Raw genomic sequence first — 15,592 nt, 5'->3', positions numbered from 1 at the left:
TTTTGTCATTCCAGATGAATTTGCAAATTGTTCTGTCTAACTCTTTGAAGAATTGGATTGGTATTTTGATGGGGATTGCATTGAATCTGTAGATTGCTTTTGGTAAAATGGCCATTTTTACTATATTAATCCTGCCAATCCATGAGCATGGGAGATCTTTCCATCTTTTGAGGTCTTCTTCAATTTCTTTCTTCAGTGTCTTGAAGTTCTTATTGTACAGATCTTTTACTTGCTTGGTTAAAGTCACACCGAGGTACTTTATATTATTTGGGTCTATTATGAAGGGTGTCGTTTCCCTAATTTCTTTCTCGGCTTGTTTCTCTTTTGTATAGAGGAAGGCAACTGATTTATTTGAGTTAATTTTATACCCAGCCACTTTGCTGAAGTTGTTTATCAGCTTTAGTAGTTCTCTGGTGGAACTTTTGGGATCACTTAAATATACTATCATATCATCTGCAAATAGTGATATTTTGACCTCTTCTTTTCCCATCTGTATCCCTTTGATCTCCTTTTGTTGTCTGATTGCTCTGGCTAGAACTTCAAGAACTATATTGAATAAGTAGGGAGAGAGTGGGCAGCCTTGTCTAGTCCCTGATTTTAGTGGGATTGCTTCAAGTTTCTCTCCATTTAGTTTAATGTTAGCAACTGGTTTGCTGTATATGGCTTTTACTATGTTTAGGTATGGGCCTTGAATTCCTATTCTTTCCAGGACTTTTATCATGAAGGGGTGTTGAATTTTGTCAAATGCTTTCTCAGCATCTAATGAAATGATCATGTGGTTCTGTTCTTTCAGTTTTGAACCCCATTTTTTAATAGGGTTATTTGTCTACCTGGGATCTAACTTCTTGAGTTCTTTGTATATTTTGGATATAAGGCCTCTATCTGTTGTAGGATTGGTAAAGATCTTTTCCCAATCTGTTGGTTGCCGTTTTGTCCTAACCACAGTGTCCTTTGCCTTACAGAAGCTTTGCAGTTTAATGAGATCCCATTTGTCGATTCTTGATCTTAGAGCATAAGCCATTGGTGTTTTGTTCAGGAAAATTTTTCCAGTGCCCATGTGTTCGAGATGCTGCCCTAGTTTTTCTTCTATTAGTTTGAGTGTATCTGGTTTGATGTGGAGGTCCTTGATCCACTTAAACTTAAGCTATGTACAGGGTGATAAGCATGGATTGATTTGCATTCTTCTACATGTTGCCCTCCAGTTGAACCAGCACCATTTGCTGAAAATGCTATCTTTTTTCCATTTGATGGTTTTGGCTCCTTTGTCAAAAATCAAGTGCCCATAGGTGTGTGGGTTCATTTCTGGGTCTTCAATTCTATTCCATTGGTCTATCTGTCTGTCTCTGTACCAATACCATGCAGTTTTTATCACTATTGCTCTGTAATACTGCTTGAGTTCAGGGATAGTGATTCCCCCTGAAGTCCTTTTATTGTTGAGGATAGCTTTAGCTATCCTGGGTTTTTTGTTATTCCAGATGAATTTGCAAATTGTTCTGTCTAACTCTTTGAAGAATTGGATTGGTATTTTGATGGGGATTGCATTGAATCTGTAGATTGCTTTTGGTAAAATGGCCATTTTTACTATATTAATCCTGCCAATCCATGAGCATGGGAGATCTTTCCATCTTCTGAGGTCTTCTTCAATTTCTTTCTTCAGGGTCTTGAAGTTCTTATTGTACAGATCTTTTACTTGCTTGGTTAAAGTCACACCGAGGTACTTTATATTGTTTGGATCTATTATGAAGGGTGTCGTTTCCGTAATTTCTTTCTTGGCTTGTTTCTCTTTTGTGTAGAGAAAGGCTACTGATTTATTTGAGTTAATTTTATACCCAGTCACTTTGCTGAAGTTGTTTATCAGCTGGTACTAAAACATTTTTAAAGTGCTACAAGAAATTTCAGTTGACACAGCCATGTCCATTGGAAATGGTGAAAGTCATGAAGCTTGGACAGTTGTTTGCCACAAGTCAAGCAAAGATAAGCCAATGCTTGGATCATTTTCATGCTGTTTCTCTTTTAGGATTGTTCTCTGTCTCTAGAATTCTTGGAACTTTCTGCATTATGATTTATTTTATGTCTTTTCCAGAGAAAATTATGTCTAAGTCTTTAGGAAAGTCATAAATGAAGTATTCCTTTTGTTTTTAAGGAAATACTTTTATTTGACCTTATTTTGAAGCCCTTCTGTGTTCTGGAGATCATGATAAGCACAAATAAGCACAAAGGTAGAAATTTCTAAGTGAGGCCATGACTCCAGGTATTTTCTTGAGTATCTATCCTTAACAAACCCAAAAATCATAGTTGGAACAGGTTAAATTTAGAAATATTTGAGAAATTCTAACTGGCCAGGAGAACTGATAACTGACTGTACACCATTTTTTTTACAATACATTTAGACTTCTCTTAAAATGTACTTTAACTCTAGGGCATCATACATGATATACTCACTGAGGAATGGAACTCAGTAAATAAGATAGATTGATTAAAATAAACTTTTATTACTTAATACACATGATGAAATTATATAAATAAAAACATTACATACTAGTATTAGCTATTCATGAAATGACCAGTTTATGTATTTTTTATTTGTTGGAGTGTAAATACTGTAAATACTGACAGCTTAAGAGCATGCCGTTATATAATAAATGTTTGCTTTGGTAGAGACACTTCTTAAATTCTTTGAATTAGAATTGTAAAGTAGATTTAAAAAATCTGTTCTATTTGTACTTTCTAATTTTGATTGAACTTCTAACCATGAAGATGTAATGGAAAATCAATAACCATGCATGGAGACAAAATGATATAATCTGTATTTCTTGGATAATCTTTGGATGTCATTCTTCTGTGGAACCTGTATACATGAGGAATCAATCTGACTATTAGTGGGACAGAACATTGTGATTTCCCTGACAACCATGCCTAAGTCACTCCTCTCTCACAGACTCATGATCTTCTCTTGAGGAGCCCTAAGTACCTTCAGGGTTGCTCCCTGACCCTCAATGGTGTCCGCACAACAAGGATCATCATTAAAGGAGCCATCAAAGATCCTGAGATACTTGCATGGAAATGCATTAAATTTCAAAAGTCTCATTCTGTACAAGATGAATCATTGAACTAAATATTGGAAAGATACAAAGATACCAATGTACATGGACTGAGATAATTCATATTTTGTTGATAAGCTAGCCCTACCTATTCACTTTAGGAATATATTTAGAGATTCTGTCCTTAAAAAAAGGACCTGAAAGTCTGAAGTACACATTAAAGTAATCCTTAACTTTAAAACCCTGTGGTAGTACTCAGGATCATTTTAACTCTTAAAGATACACTGAATGCAGGCCAGACACCACCTGGACATGAAGGGAACCATTTAACAGTTCTCTGCACCCAAATCCCGTGGGAGGGAGAGCTAAACCTTCACAGGGACAGACATGCCTGGGAAGCCAGAAGACACTACACTGTGCCCACATATCTGACTCCAGAGGAAAATACCTAATGCCATCTAGGACCCCGGTGCACGGGGGCCACAGGAAAAGGCGGCGCAGTCCCTCCTGGTTGCTGCCCTCATAGAGAGTTGAAAAGCAGTCCCACACTAGCAACTTGAGCCTGGGACCACAGGTAAGATCAACATTTCTGCTCCAAGCGACCTGCCAGGTGGACTCAGGACACAGGCCCACAGGAACAGCTGAAGACCAGTAGACAGGAAAGACTACATGCCTGAAAGCAGAACACTCTGTCCCCATAACTGGCTGAAAGAAAACAGTAAAACAGGTCTTTAGCACTCCTGACATACAGGCTTATAGGACAGTCTAGCCACTGTCAGAAATATCAGAACAAAGTAACACTAGAGATAATCTGATGGCGAGAGGCAAGCGCAGGAACCCAAGCAACAGAAACCAAGACTACATGGCATCATCGGAGCCCAATTCTCCCACCAAAACAAACATGGAATGTCCAAACACACCAGAAAAGCAAGATCTAGTTTCAAAATCATATTTGATCATGATGCTGGAGGACTTCAAGAAAGACGTGAAGAACTCCCTTAGAGAAACACAGGAAAACATTAATAAACAAGTAGAAGCCTACAGAGAGGAATCGCAAAAATGGCTGAAAGAATTCCAGGAAAACATAAATAAACAAGTAGAAGCCCATAGAGCGGAGACACAAAAATCCCTGAAAGAATATCAGGAAATCATAAATAAACAAGTAGAAGCCCATAGAGAGGAGTCACAAAAATCCCTGAAAGAATTCCAGGAAAACACAATCAAACCGTTGAAGGAATTAAAAATGGAAATAGAAGCAATCAAGAAAGAACACATGGAAACAACCCTGGATATAGAAAAGCAAAGAAGAGACAAGGAGCTGTAGATACAAGCTTCACCAACAGAATACAAGAGATGGAAGAGAGAATCTCAGGAGCAGAAGATTCCATAGAAATCATTGACTCAACTGTCAAAGATAATGTAAAGTGGAAAAAGCTACTGGTCCAAAACATACAGGAAATCCAGGACTCAATGAGAAGATCAAACCTAAGGATAATAGGTATAGAAGAGAGTGAAGACTCCCAGCTCAAAGGACCAGTAAATATCTTCAACAAAATCATAGAAGAAAACTTCCCTAACCTAAAAAAAGAGATACCCATAGGCATACAAGAAGCCTACAGAACTCCAAATAGATTGGACCAGAAAAGAAACACCTCCCGTCACATAATTGTCAAAACACCAAACGCACATAATAAAGAAAGAATATTAAAAGCAGTAAGGGAAAAAGGTCAAGTAACATATAAAGGCAGACCTATCAGAATCACACCAGACTTCTCGCCAGAAACTATGAAGGCCAGAAGATCCTGGACTGATGTCATACAGACCCTAAGAGAACACAAATGCCAGCCCAGGTTACTGTATCCTGCAAAACTCTCAATTAACATAGATGGAGAAACCAAGATATTCCATGACAAAACCAAATTTACACAATATCTTTCTACAAATCCAGCACTACAAAGGATAATAAATGGTAAAGCCCAACATAAGGAGGCAAGCTATACCCTAGAAGAAGCAAGAAACTAATCGTCTTGGCAACAAAACAAAGAGAATGAAAGCACACAAACATAACCTCACATCCAAATATGAATATAACAGGAAGCAATAATCACTATTCCTTAATATCTCTCAACATCAATGGCCTCAACTCCCCAATAAAAAGACATAGATTAACAAACTGGATATGCAACGAGGACCCTGCATTCTGCTGCCTACAGGAAACACACCTCAGAGACAAAACAGACATTACCTCAGAGTGAAAGGCTGGAAAACAATTTTCCAAGCAAATGGTCAGAAGAAGCAAGCTGGAGTAGCCATTCTAATATCAAATAAAATAAATTTTCAATTAAAAGTCATCAAAAAAGATAAGAAAGGACACTTCATATTCATCAAAGGAAAAATCCACCAAGATGAACTCTCAATCCTAAATATCTATGCCCCAAATACAAGGGCACCTACATACATAAAAGAAACCTTACTAAAGCTCAAAACACACATTGCACCTCACACAATAATAGTGGGAGATTTCAACACCCCACTCTCATCAATGGACAGATCATGGAAACAGAAATTGAACAGAGATGTAGACAGACTAAGAGAAGTCATGAGCCAAATGGACTTAACAGATATTTATAGAACATTCTATCCTAAAGCAAAAGGATATACCTTCTTCTCAGCTCCTCATGGTACTTTCCCCAAAATTGACCATATAATTGGTCAAAAAACGGGCCTCAACAGGTACAGAAAATAGAAATAATCCCATGCGTGCTATCAGACCACCACGGCCTAAAACTGGTCTTCAATAACAATCAAGGAAGAATGCCCACATATACTTGGAAATTGAACAATGCTCTACTCAATGATAACCTGGTCAAGGAAGAAATAAAGAAAGAAATTAAAAACTTTTTAGAATTTAATGAAAATGAAGGTACAACATACCCAAACTTATGGGACACAATGAAAGCTGTGCTAAGAGGAAAACTCATAGGGCTGAGTGCCTGCAGAAAGAAACAGGAAAGAGCATATATTAGCAGCTTGACAGCACACCTAAAAGCTCTAGAACAAAAAGAAGCAAATACACCCAGGAGGAGTAGAAGGCAGGAAATAATGAAACTCAGAGCTGAAATCAACCAAGTAGAAACAAAAAGGACCATAGAAAGAATCAACAGAACCAAAAGTTGGTTCTTTGAGAAAATCAACAAGATAGATAAACCCTTAGCCAGACTAACGAGAGGACACAGAGAGTGCGTCCAAATTAACAAAATCAGAAATGAAAAGGGAGACATAACAACAGATTCAGAGGAAATTAAAAAAAATCATCAGATCTTACTATAAAAACCTATATTCAACAAAACTTGAAAATCTTCAGGAAATGGACAATTTCCTAGACAGATACCAGGTACCGAAGTTAAATCAGGAACAGATAAACCAGTTAAACAACGCCATAACTCCTAAGGAAATAGAAGCAGTCACTAAAGGTCTCCAAACCAAAAAGAGCCCAGGTCCAGACGGGTTTAGTGCAGAATTCTACCAAACCTTCATAGAAGACCTCATACCAATATTATCCAAACTATTCCACAAAATTGAAACAGATGGATCACTACCGAATACCTTCTACGAAGCCACAATTACTCTTATACCTAAACCACACAAAGACACAACAAAGAAAGAGAACTTCAGACCAATTTCCCTTATGAACATCGACGCAAAAATACTCAACAAAATTCTGGCAAACCGAATCCAAGAGCACATCAAAGCAATCATCCACCATGACCAAGTAGGCTTCATCCCAGGCATGCAGGGATGGTTTAATATACGGAAAACCATCAATGTGGTCCATTATATAAACAAACGGAAAGAACAAAACCACATGATCATTTCATTAGATGCTGAGAAAGCATTTGACAAAATTCAACACCCCTTCATGATAAAAGTCCTGGAAAGAATAGGAATTCAAGGCCCATACCTGAACATAGTAAAAGCCATATACAGCAAACCAGTTGCTAACATTAAACTAAATGGAGAGAAACTTGAAGCAATCCCACTAAAATCAGGGACTAGACAAGGCTGCCCACTCTCTCCCTACTTATTCAATATAGTTCTTGAAGTTCTAGCCAGAGCAATCAGACAACAAAAGGAGGTCAAGGGGATACAGATCGGAAAAGAGGAAGTCAAAATATCACTATTTGCAGATCATATGATAGTATATTTAAGTGATCCCAAAAGTTCCACCAGAGAACTACTAAAGCTGATAAACACCTTCAGCAAAGTGGCTGGGTATACAATTAACTCCAATAAATCAGTAGCCTTTCTCTACGCAAAAGAGAAACAAGCCGAGAAAGAAATTAGGGAAAAAAACACCCTTCATGATAGTCCCAAATAATATAAAATACCTTGGTGTGACTTTAACCAAGCAAGTAAAAGATCTGTATGATAAGAACTTCAAGCCTCTGAGGAAAGAAATGAAGAAGATGGAAAGATCTCCCATGCTCATGGATTGGCAGGATTAATATAGTAAAAATGGCCATTTTACCAAAAGCAATCTACAGATTCAATGCAATCCCCATCAAAATACCAATCCAATTCTTCAAAGAGTTAGACAGAACAATTTGCAAATTCATCTGGAATAACAAAAAACCCAGGATAGCTAAAGCTATGCTCAACAATAAAAGGACTTCAGGGGGAATCACTATCCCTGAACTCAAGCAGTATTACAGAGCAATAGTGATAAAAACTGCATGGTATTGGTACAGAGACAGACAGATAGACCAATGGAATAGAATTGAAGACCCAGAAATGAGCCCACACACCTATGGTCACTTGATTTTTGACAAAGGATCCAAAACCATCAAATGGAAAAAAGGTAGCATTTTCAGCAAATGGTGCTGGTTCAACTGGAGGGCAACATGTAGAGAATGCAGATCGATCCATGCTTATCACCCTGTACAAAGCTTAAGTCCAAGTGGATCAAGGACCTTCACATCAAACCAGACACACTCAAACTAATAGAAGAAATACTAGGGAAGCATCTGGAACACATGGGCACTGGAAAAAATTTCCTGAACAAAACATCAATGGCTTATGCTCTAAGATCAAGAATCGACAAATGGGATCTCATAAAACTGCAAAGCTCTGTAAGGCAAAGGACACTGTGGTTAGGACAAAACGGCAACTAACAGATTGGGAAAAGATCTTTACCAATCCTACAACAGATAGAGGCCTTATATCCAAAATATACAAAGAACTCAAGAAGTTAGACTGCAGGGAAACAAATAACCCTATTAAAAAATGGGGTTCAGAGCTAAACAAAGAATTCATAGATGAGGAATGCCGAATGGGTGAGAAACACCTAAAGAAATGTTCAACATCTTTAGTCATAAGGGAAATGCAAATCAAAACAACCCTGAGATTTCACCTCACACCAGTGAGAATGGCTAAGATCAAAAACTCAGGGGACAGAAGATGCTGGTGAGGATGTGGAGAAAGAGGAACACTCCTCCATTGTTGGTGGGATTGCATACTGGTACAACCATTCTGGAAATCAGTCTGGAGGATCCTGAGAAAATTGGACATTGAACTGCCTGAGGATCCAGCTATACCTCTCTTGGGCACATACCCAAAAGATGCCCCAACATATAAAAAAGACACATACTCCACTATCTTCACTGCAGCCTTATTTATAATAGCCAGAAGCTGGAAAGAACCCAGATGCCCTTCAACAGAGGAATGGATACAGAAAATGTGGTACATCTACACAATGGAATATTACTCCGCTATCAAAAACAACAAGTTTATGAAATTCGTAGGCAAATGGTTGGAACTGGAAAATATCATCCTGAGTGAGCTAACCCAATCACAGAAAGACATACATGGTATGCACTCATTGATAAGTGGCTATTAGCCCAAATGCTTGAATTACCCTAGATGCCTAGAACAAATGAAACTCAAGACCCATGTTCAAAATTTGAATGCTTCACTCCTTCTCTAAAAGGGGAACAAGAATACCCTTGGCAGGGAAGAGAGAGGCAAAGATTAAAACAGAGACTGAAGGAACACCCATTCAGAGCCTGCCCCACATGTGGCCCATACATATACAGCCACCCAATTAGACAAGATGGATGAAGTAAAGAAGTGCAGACCTACAGGAGCCGGATGTAGATCGCTCCTGAGAGACACAGCCAGAATACAGCAAATACAGAGGCGAATGCCAGCAGCAAACCACTGAACTGAGAATAGGACCCCCGTTGAAGGAATCAGAGAAAGAACTGGAAGAGCTTGAAGGGGCTCGAGACCCCATATGTACAACAATGCCAAGCAACCAGAGCTTCCAGGGACTAAGCCACTACCTAAAGACTATACATGGACTGACCCTGGACTCTGACCTCATAGGTAGCAATGAATATCCTAGTAAGAGCACCAGTGGAAGGGGAAGCCCTGGGTCCTGCTAAGACTGAACCCCCAGTGAACTAGACTGTTGGGGGGAGGGTGGCAATGGGGGGAGGGTTGGGAGGGGAACACCCAGAAGGAAGGGGAGGGGGGAGGGGGATGTTTGCCCGGAAACCGGGAAAGGGAATAACACTGGAAATGTATATAAGAAATACTCAAGTTAATAAAAAAAAAAAACAGGAAAACAGGTCTACATCACTCCTGACATACAGGGCTGTAGGATGGTCTAGCCACTGTCAGAAATAGCAGAACAAGGTAACACCAGAGACAACATGATGGTGAGAGGCAAGTGCAGGAAGCCAAGCAACAGAAACCAAGATTACATGGCATCATCAGAGCCCAATTTTCCTACCAAAGCAAACACTGAAAATCCAAACACACCAGAAAAGCAAGATCCAGATTAAAAATCACATTAGATCATGATGCTGGAGGACTTCAAGAAAGACATGAAGAACTCCCTCAGAGAAATGCAGGCAAACATAAATAAACAAGTAGAAGCCTATAGAGAAGAATCACAAAAATCCCTGAAAGAATTCCAGGAAAACACAGTCAAACAGGTGAAGAAATTAAAAATGGAAATAGAAGCAATAAAGAAAGGACACAGGGAAACAACCCTGGATATAGAAAACCAAAGGAAGAGACAAGGAGTCATAGTTACAAGCATCACCAACAGAATACAAGAGAGAGAAGAGAGAATCTGGGGAGCAGAAGATTCCATAGAAATCATCAACACAACAGTCAAAGATCATGTAAAACAGAAAAAGCTACTAGTCCAAAACATACAGGAAATCCAGGACTCAATGAGAAGATCAAACCTAAGGATAATAGGTATAGAAGAGAGTGAAGACTCCAGCTCAAAGAACCAGTAAATATCTTCAACAAAATCATAGAAGAAAACTTCCCGAACCTAAAGAAAGAGATGGCCATAAACATAAAAGAAGCCTACAGAACTCCAAATAGATTGGACCAGAAAAGAAAATCCTCCCGTCACATAATAATCAAAACAGCAAATGCACAAAATAAAGAAAGAATATTAAAAGCAGTAGGGAAAAAGGTCAAGTAACATATAAAGGCAGACCTATCAGAATCACACCAGACTTCTTGCCAGAGACTATGAAAGCCAGAAGATCCTGGACAGATGTCATACAGACCCTAAGGAAACAAAAATGCCAGCCCAGGTTACTGTATCCAGCAAAACTCTCAATTAACATAGATGGAAAAACCAAGACACACCGTGACAAAACAAAATTTACACAATATCTTTCTACAAATCCAGCACTACAAAGGATAATAAATGGCAAAGTCCAACATAAGGAGGCAAACTACACCCTAGAAACTTGGCAACAAAACAAGGAGAAGAAAAGCACACAAACATAATCTCACATCCAAATATGAATATAACAGGAAGCAATAATCACTATTCCTTAGTATCTCTCAAAATCAATGGTCTCAACTCCCCAATAAAAAGACATAGATTAACAAACTGGATACGCAGTGAGGACCCTGCATTCTGCTGCCTACAGGAAACATACCTCAGAGACAAAGACAGACACTACCTCAGAATGAAAGGCTGGAAAACAACTTTCCAAGCAAATGGTCTGAAGAAGCAATCTGGAGTAGCCATTCTAATATCAAATGAAATCGATTTTCAACTGAAAATCTTCAAAAAAGATAAGGAAGGACACTTCATATTCATCAAAGGAAAAATCCACCAGAATGAACTATCAATCCAAAATATCTATGCTCCAAATACAAGGGGACCTACATACATAAAAGAAACCTTACTAAAACTTAAAGCATTTTATTTTACTAAAAAAAAAGCAGGAGATCTCCCCCCTCTCATAAATGGACAGATCATGGAAACAGAAATTAAACAGAGACATAGACAGACAAAGAGAAATCATGAAACAAATGGACTTAACAGATATTTATAGAACATTCTATCCTAAAACAAAAGGATATGCCTTCTTCTCACCACCTAATCATATTTTCTCCAAAACTGACCATATAATCAGTCATAAAACAGGCCTCAACAGATACATAAAGATAGAAATAATCCCATGCGTCCTATCAGACCACCCCGGCGAATGCTGGTCTTCAATAACAGTAAGGAAAGAAAGCCCACATATACATGGAAGTTGAAAGGTGCTTTACTCAATGATAACCTGGTTAAGGGAGAAATAAACAAAGAAATTAAAGACTTCTAGAATTTAATGAAAATGAAGGTACTACATACCCAAACATATGGGACACAATGAAAATTGTGCTAAGACAAAAACTCATAGGTCAGAGTGCCTGCAGAAAGGAACAGGAGAGAGCATATATCAACAACTTGACAGCACACCTAAAATGTCTAGAACAAAAAGAACCAAACACACCCTAGAGGAGTAGGAGGCAGGAAGTAGTCAAACTCAGAGCTGAAATCAACCAAGTAGAAACAAAAAGGAGTATACAAAGAATCAACAGACCCAAAAGTTGGGTCTTTGAGAAAATCAACACGATATATAAACCCTTAGCCAGACAACAAGAGGACACAGAGAGTGTGTATAAATTAATAAAACCAGAAATGAAAAGGGAGACATAATTACAGAATCAGAGGAAATTCAAAAAATCACCAGATCCTACTAAAAAAGCCTATACTCAACAAAACTTAAAAATCTTCAGGAAATGGACAATTTCCTAGACAGATACCAGGTACTGAAGTTACAGATAAATCAGGAACAGATAAACCATGTAAACAACCCCATAACTCCTAACGAAGTAGAAGTAGTCATTAAAGGTCTCTCAACCAAAAAGAGCCCAGGTCCAGACAGGTTTAGTGCAGAATTCTATCAGACCTTCATAGAAGACCTCGTACCAATACTATCCAAACTATTCCACAAAATTGAAACAGATGGAGTGCTACCAAATTCCTTCTATGAAGCCACAATTACTCTTATACCAAAACCACACAAAGACCCAACAAAGAAAGAGAACTTCAGACCAATTTCCCTTATGAATATTGAAGCTAAAATACTCAATAAAATTCTGGCAAACCGAATCCATGAGCACATCAAAACAGTCACTCACCCTGATCAAGTAGGCTTCATCCCAAGCATGCAGGGATGGTTTCATATATGAAAAACTATTAACGTAATACACTATATAAACAAACTGAAAAGTAAAAACCACATGATCATTTCATTAGATGCTGAGAAAGCATTTGACAAAATTCAACACCCCTTCATGATAAAAGTCCTGGAAAGAATAGGAATTCAAGGCTCATACATAAACATAGTAAAAGCCATATACATCAAACCAGTAGCTAACATTAAACAAAATGGAGAGAAACTTGAAACAATCCCACTAAAATCAGGGACTAGACAAGGTTGCCCACTCTTTCACTACTTATTCAATATAGCTCTTGAAGTCCTAGCCAGAGCAATCAGACAACAAAAGGAGATCAAAGGGATACAGATTGGAAATCAAGAAGTCAAGATATCACTATTTGCAGATGATATGATAGTATATTTAAGTGATCCCAAAAGTTCCACCAGAGAACTACTAAAGCTGATAAACAACTTCAGCAAAGTGGCTGGGTATGAAATTAACTCAAATAAATCAGTAGCCTTCCTCTACACAAAAGAGAAACAAGCCGAGAAAGAAATTAGGGAAACGACATCCTTCATAATAGACCCAAATAATATAAAGTACCTCGGTGTGACTTTAACCAAGCAAGTAAAAGATCTGTACAATAAGAACTTCAAGACTCTGAAGAAAGAAATTGAAGAAGACCTCAGAAGATGGAAAGATCTCCCATGCTCATGGACTGGCAGGATTAATATAGTAGAAAGGCCAATTTACCAAAACTGATCTACAGATTCAATGCAATCCCCATCAAAATACCCATCCAATTCTTCAAAGAGTTAGACAGACGAAATTGAAAATTCATCTGGAATAACAAAAAACACAGGATAGCTAAAACTATTCTCAACAATAAAAGGACTTCAGGGGGAATCACTATCCCTGAACTAAAGCAGTATTACAGAGCAATGGTGATAAAAACTGCATGGTATTGGTACAGAGACAGAAAGATAGCCCAGTGGAATAGAATTGAAGACCCAGAAATGAACCCACACCTATGGTCACTTGATTTTTGACAAAGGATCCAAAACCATCCAATGGATAAAAGATAGCATTTTCAGCAAATGGTGCTGATTCAACTGGAGGTCAGCCTGTAGAAGAATGCAGATCGATCCATGCTTATCACCCTGTACCAAGCTTAAGTTTAAGTGGATCAAGGACATCCACATCAAACCAGATACACTGAAACTAAGAGAAGAAAAAGTAGGGAAGCATCTCAAACAAATGGTCACTGGAGAAAATTTCTTGAATAGAACACCAATGGCTTATGCTCTAACATCAAGAGTCAACAAATGGGATCTCATAAAACTGCAAAGCTTCTGTAAGGCAAATGACACTTTTGTTAGTACAAAAGGGCAACCAACAGAGTGAGAAAAGATCTTTACCAATCCTACAACAGATAGAGGCCTTATATTCAAAATATACAAAGAACTCAAGAAGTTAGACCCCAGGGAGACAAATAACCCTATTAAAAATGGGGTTCAGAGCTAAACAAAGAATTCACAGCTGAGGAATGCCTAATGGCTGAAAAACATCTAAAGAAATGTTCAACATCTTTAGTCATAAGGGAAATGCAAATCAAAAGAACCCTGAGATTTCATCTGACACCAGTGAGAATGGCTAAGATCAAAAACTCAGGGGACAGCAGATGCTGGCGAGGATGTGGAGAAAGAGGAACACTCCTCCACTTTTGGTGGGATTGCATACTGGTACAACCATTTTGGAAATCAGTCTGGAGGTTCCTCAGAAAATTGGACATTGCACTACCTGAGGACCCAGCTATACCTGTCTTGGGCACATACCCAAAAGATGCCCCAACATATAAAAAAGACACGTGATCCACTATGTTCATAGCAGCCTTATTTATAATAGCCAGAAGCTGGAAAGAACCCAGATGCCCTTCAACAGAGGATTGGATACAGAAAATGTGGTACATCTACACAATGGAATATTACTCATCTATCAAAAACAATGCCTTTATGAAATTCATATGCAAATGTAGGGAACTGGAAAATATCATCCTGAGTGAGGTAACCCAATTTCAAAAAAACACACTTGGTATGCACTCATTGATCAGTGGATATTATCCCAAATGCTTGAATTACCCTAGTTGCACAGAACACATGAACCTCAAGAAGGCTGACCAAAATGCGAATGCTTCACTCCTTCTTTAAAAGGGGAACAAGAATACCCTTGGGAAGGAATAGGGAGGCAAAGTTTAGGACAGAGGCAGAAGGAACACCCATTCAGAGCCTGCCCCACATGTGGCCCATCATATACAGCCACCAAACTAGATAAGATGGATGAAGCAAAGAAGTGCAGGCCGACAGCAACCGGATGTAGATCTCTCCTGTGAGACACACCCAGAATACAGAAAATACATAGGTGAATGTCAGCAGCAAACCACTGAACTGAGAACAGGACCCCCGTTGAAGGAATCAGAGAAAGGACTGGAAGAGCTTGAAGGGGCTCGATTTCCCATATGAACAACAGTGCCAAGCAACCAGAGCTTCCAGGGACTTAGCCACTACCCAAAGACTATACATGGGTTGACCCTCGGCTCCAACCTTTTAGGTAACAATGAATAGCCTAGTAAGAGCACCAGTGGAAGAGGAAGCCCTTGGTCCTGCCAAGACTGAACCCCCAGTGAACATGATTGTTTGGGGGAAGGTGGTAATGGGGGGAGGATTGGGAGGGGAAGCCCATACAGAAGGGGACAGGGGTGGTTAGTGGGATGTTGTTATGGAAACTGGGAAGGGGAACAATAATCAAAATGTAAATAGAAATACTCAAGTGAATAAAGATAAAAAATGATGCTAATATAATATTTTGGGAAATTAAAAAAATAGATATACTGCCACGATATCTTCACTGAGAAATATATATGGCAAAGCTCAACTTTTCACTTTGAAGATATTGTGAAGAATCCTGCGAGGCAATGTGGTACATAACTTCCATATTAACATAAGGTTTGTTTCTTGTTACTG

At 38.6% G+C, this 15,592-nt stretch overlaps 1 pseudogene; it reads right to left on the bottom strand.

The window, feature by feature from the left end:
• Vmn2r116l-ps12 (vomeronasal 2, receptor 116 like, pseudogene 12) overlaps positions 1-15,592 on the bottom strand; it is an 88,398-nt pseudogene that overhangs the window by 56,846 nt on the left and 15,960 nt on the right.

The sequence above is a fragment of the Rattus norvegicus genome, chromosome 1 (assembly GCF_036323735.1).
Source record: "Rattus norvegicus strain BN/NHsdMcwi chromosome 1, GRCr8, whole genome shotgun sequence".
In the NCBI taxonomy this organism is placed as follows: domain Eukaryota; kingdom Metazoa; phylum Chordata; class Mammalia; order Rodentia; family Muridae; genus Rattus; species Rattus norvegicus.
This window is presented reverse-complemented; position numbering and strand designations above follow the sequence as displayed.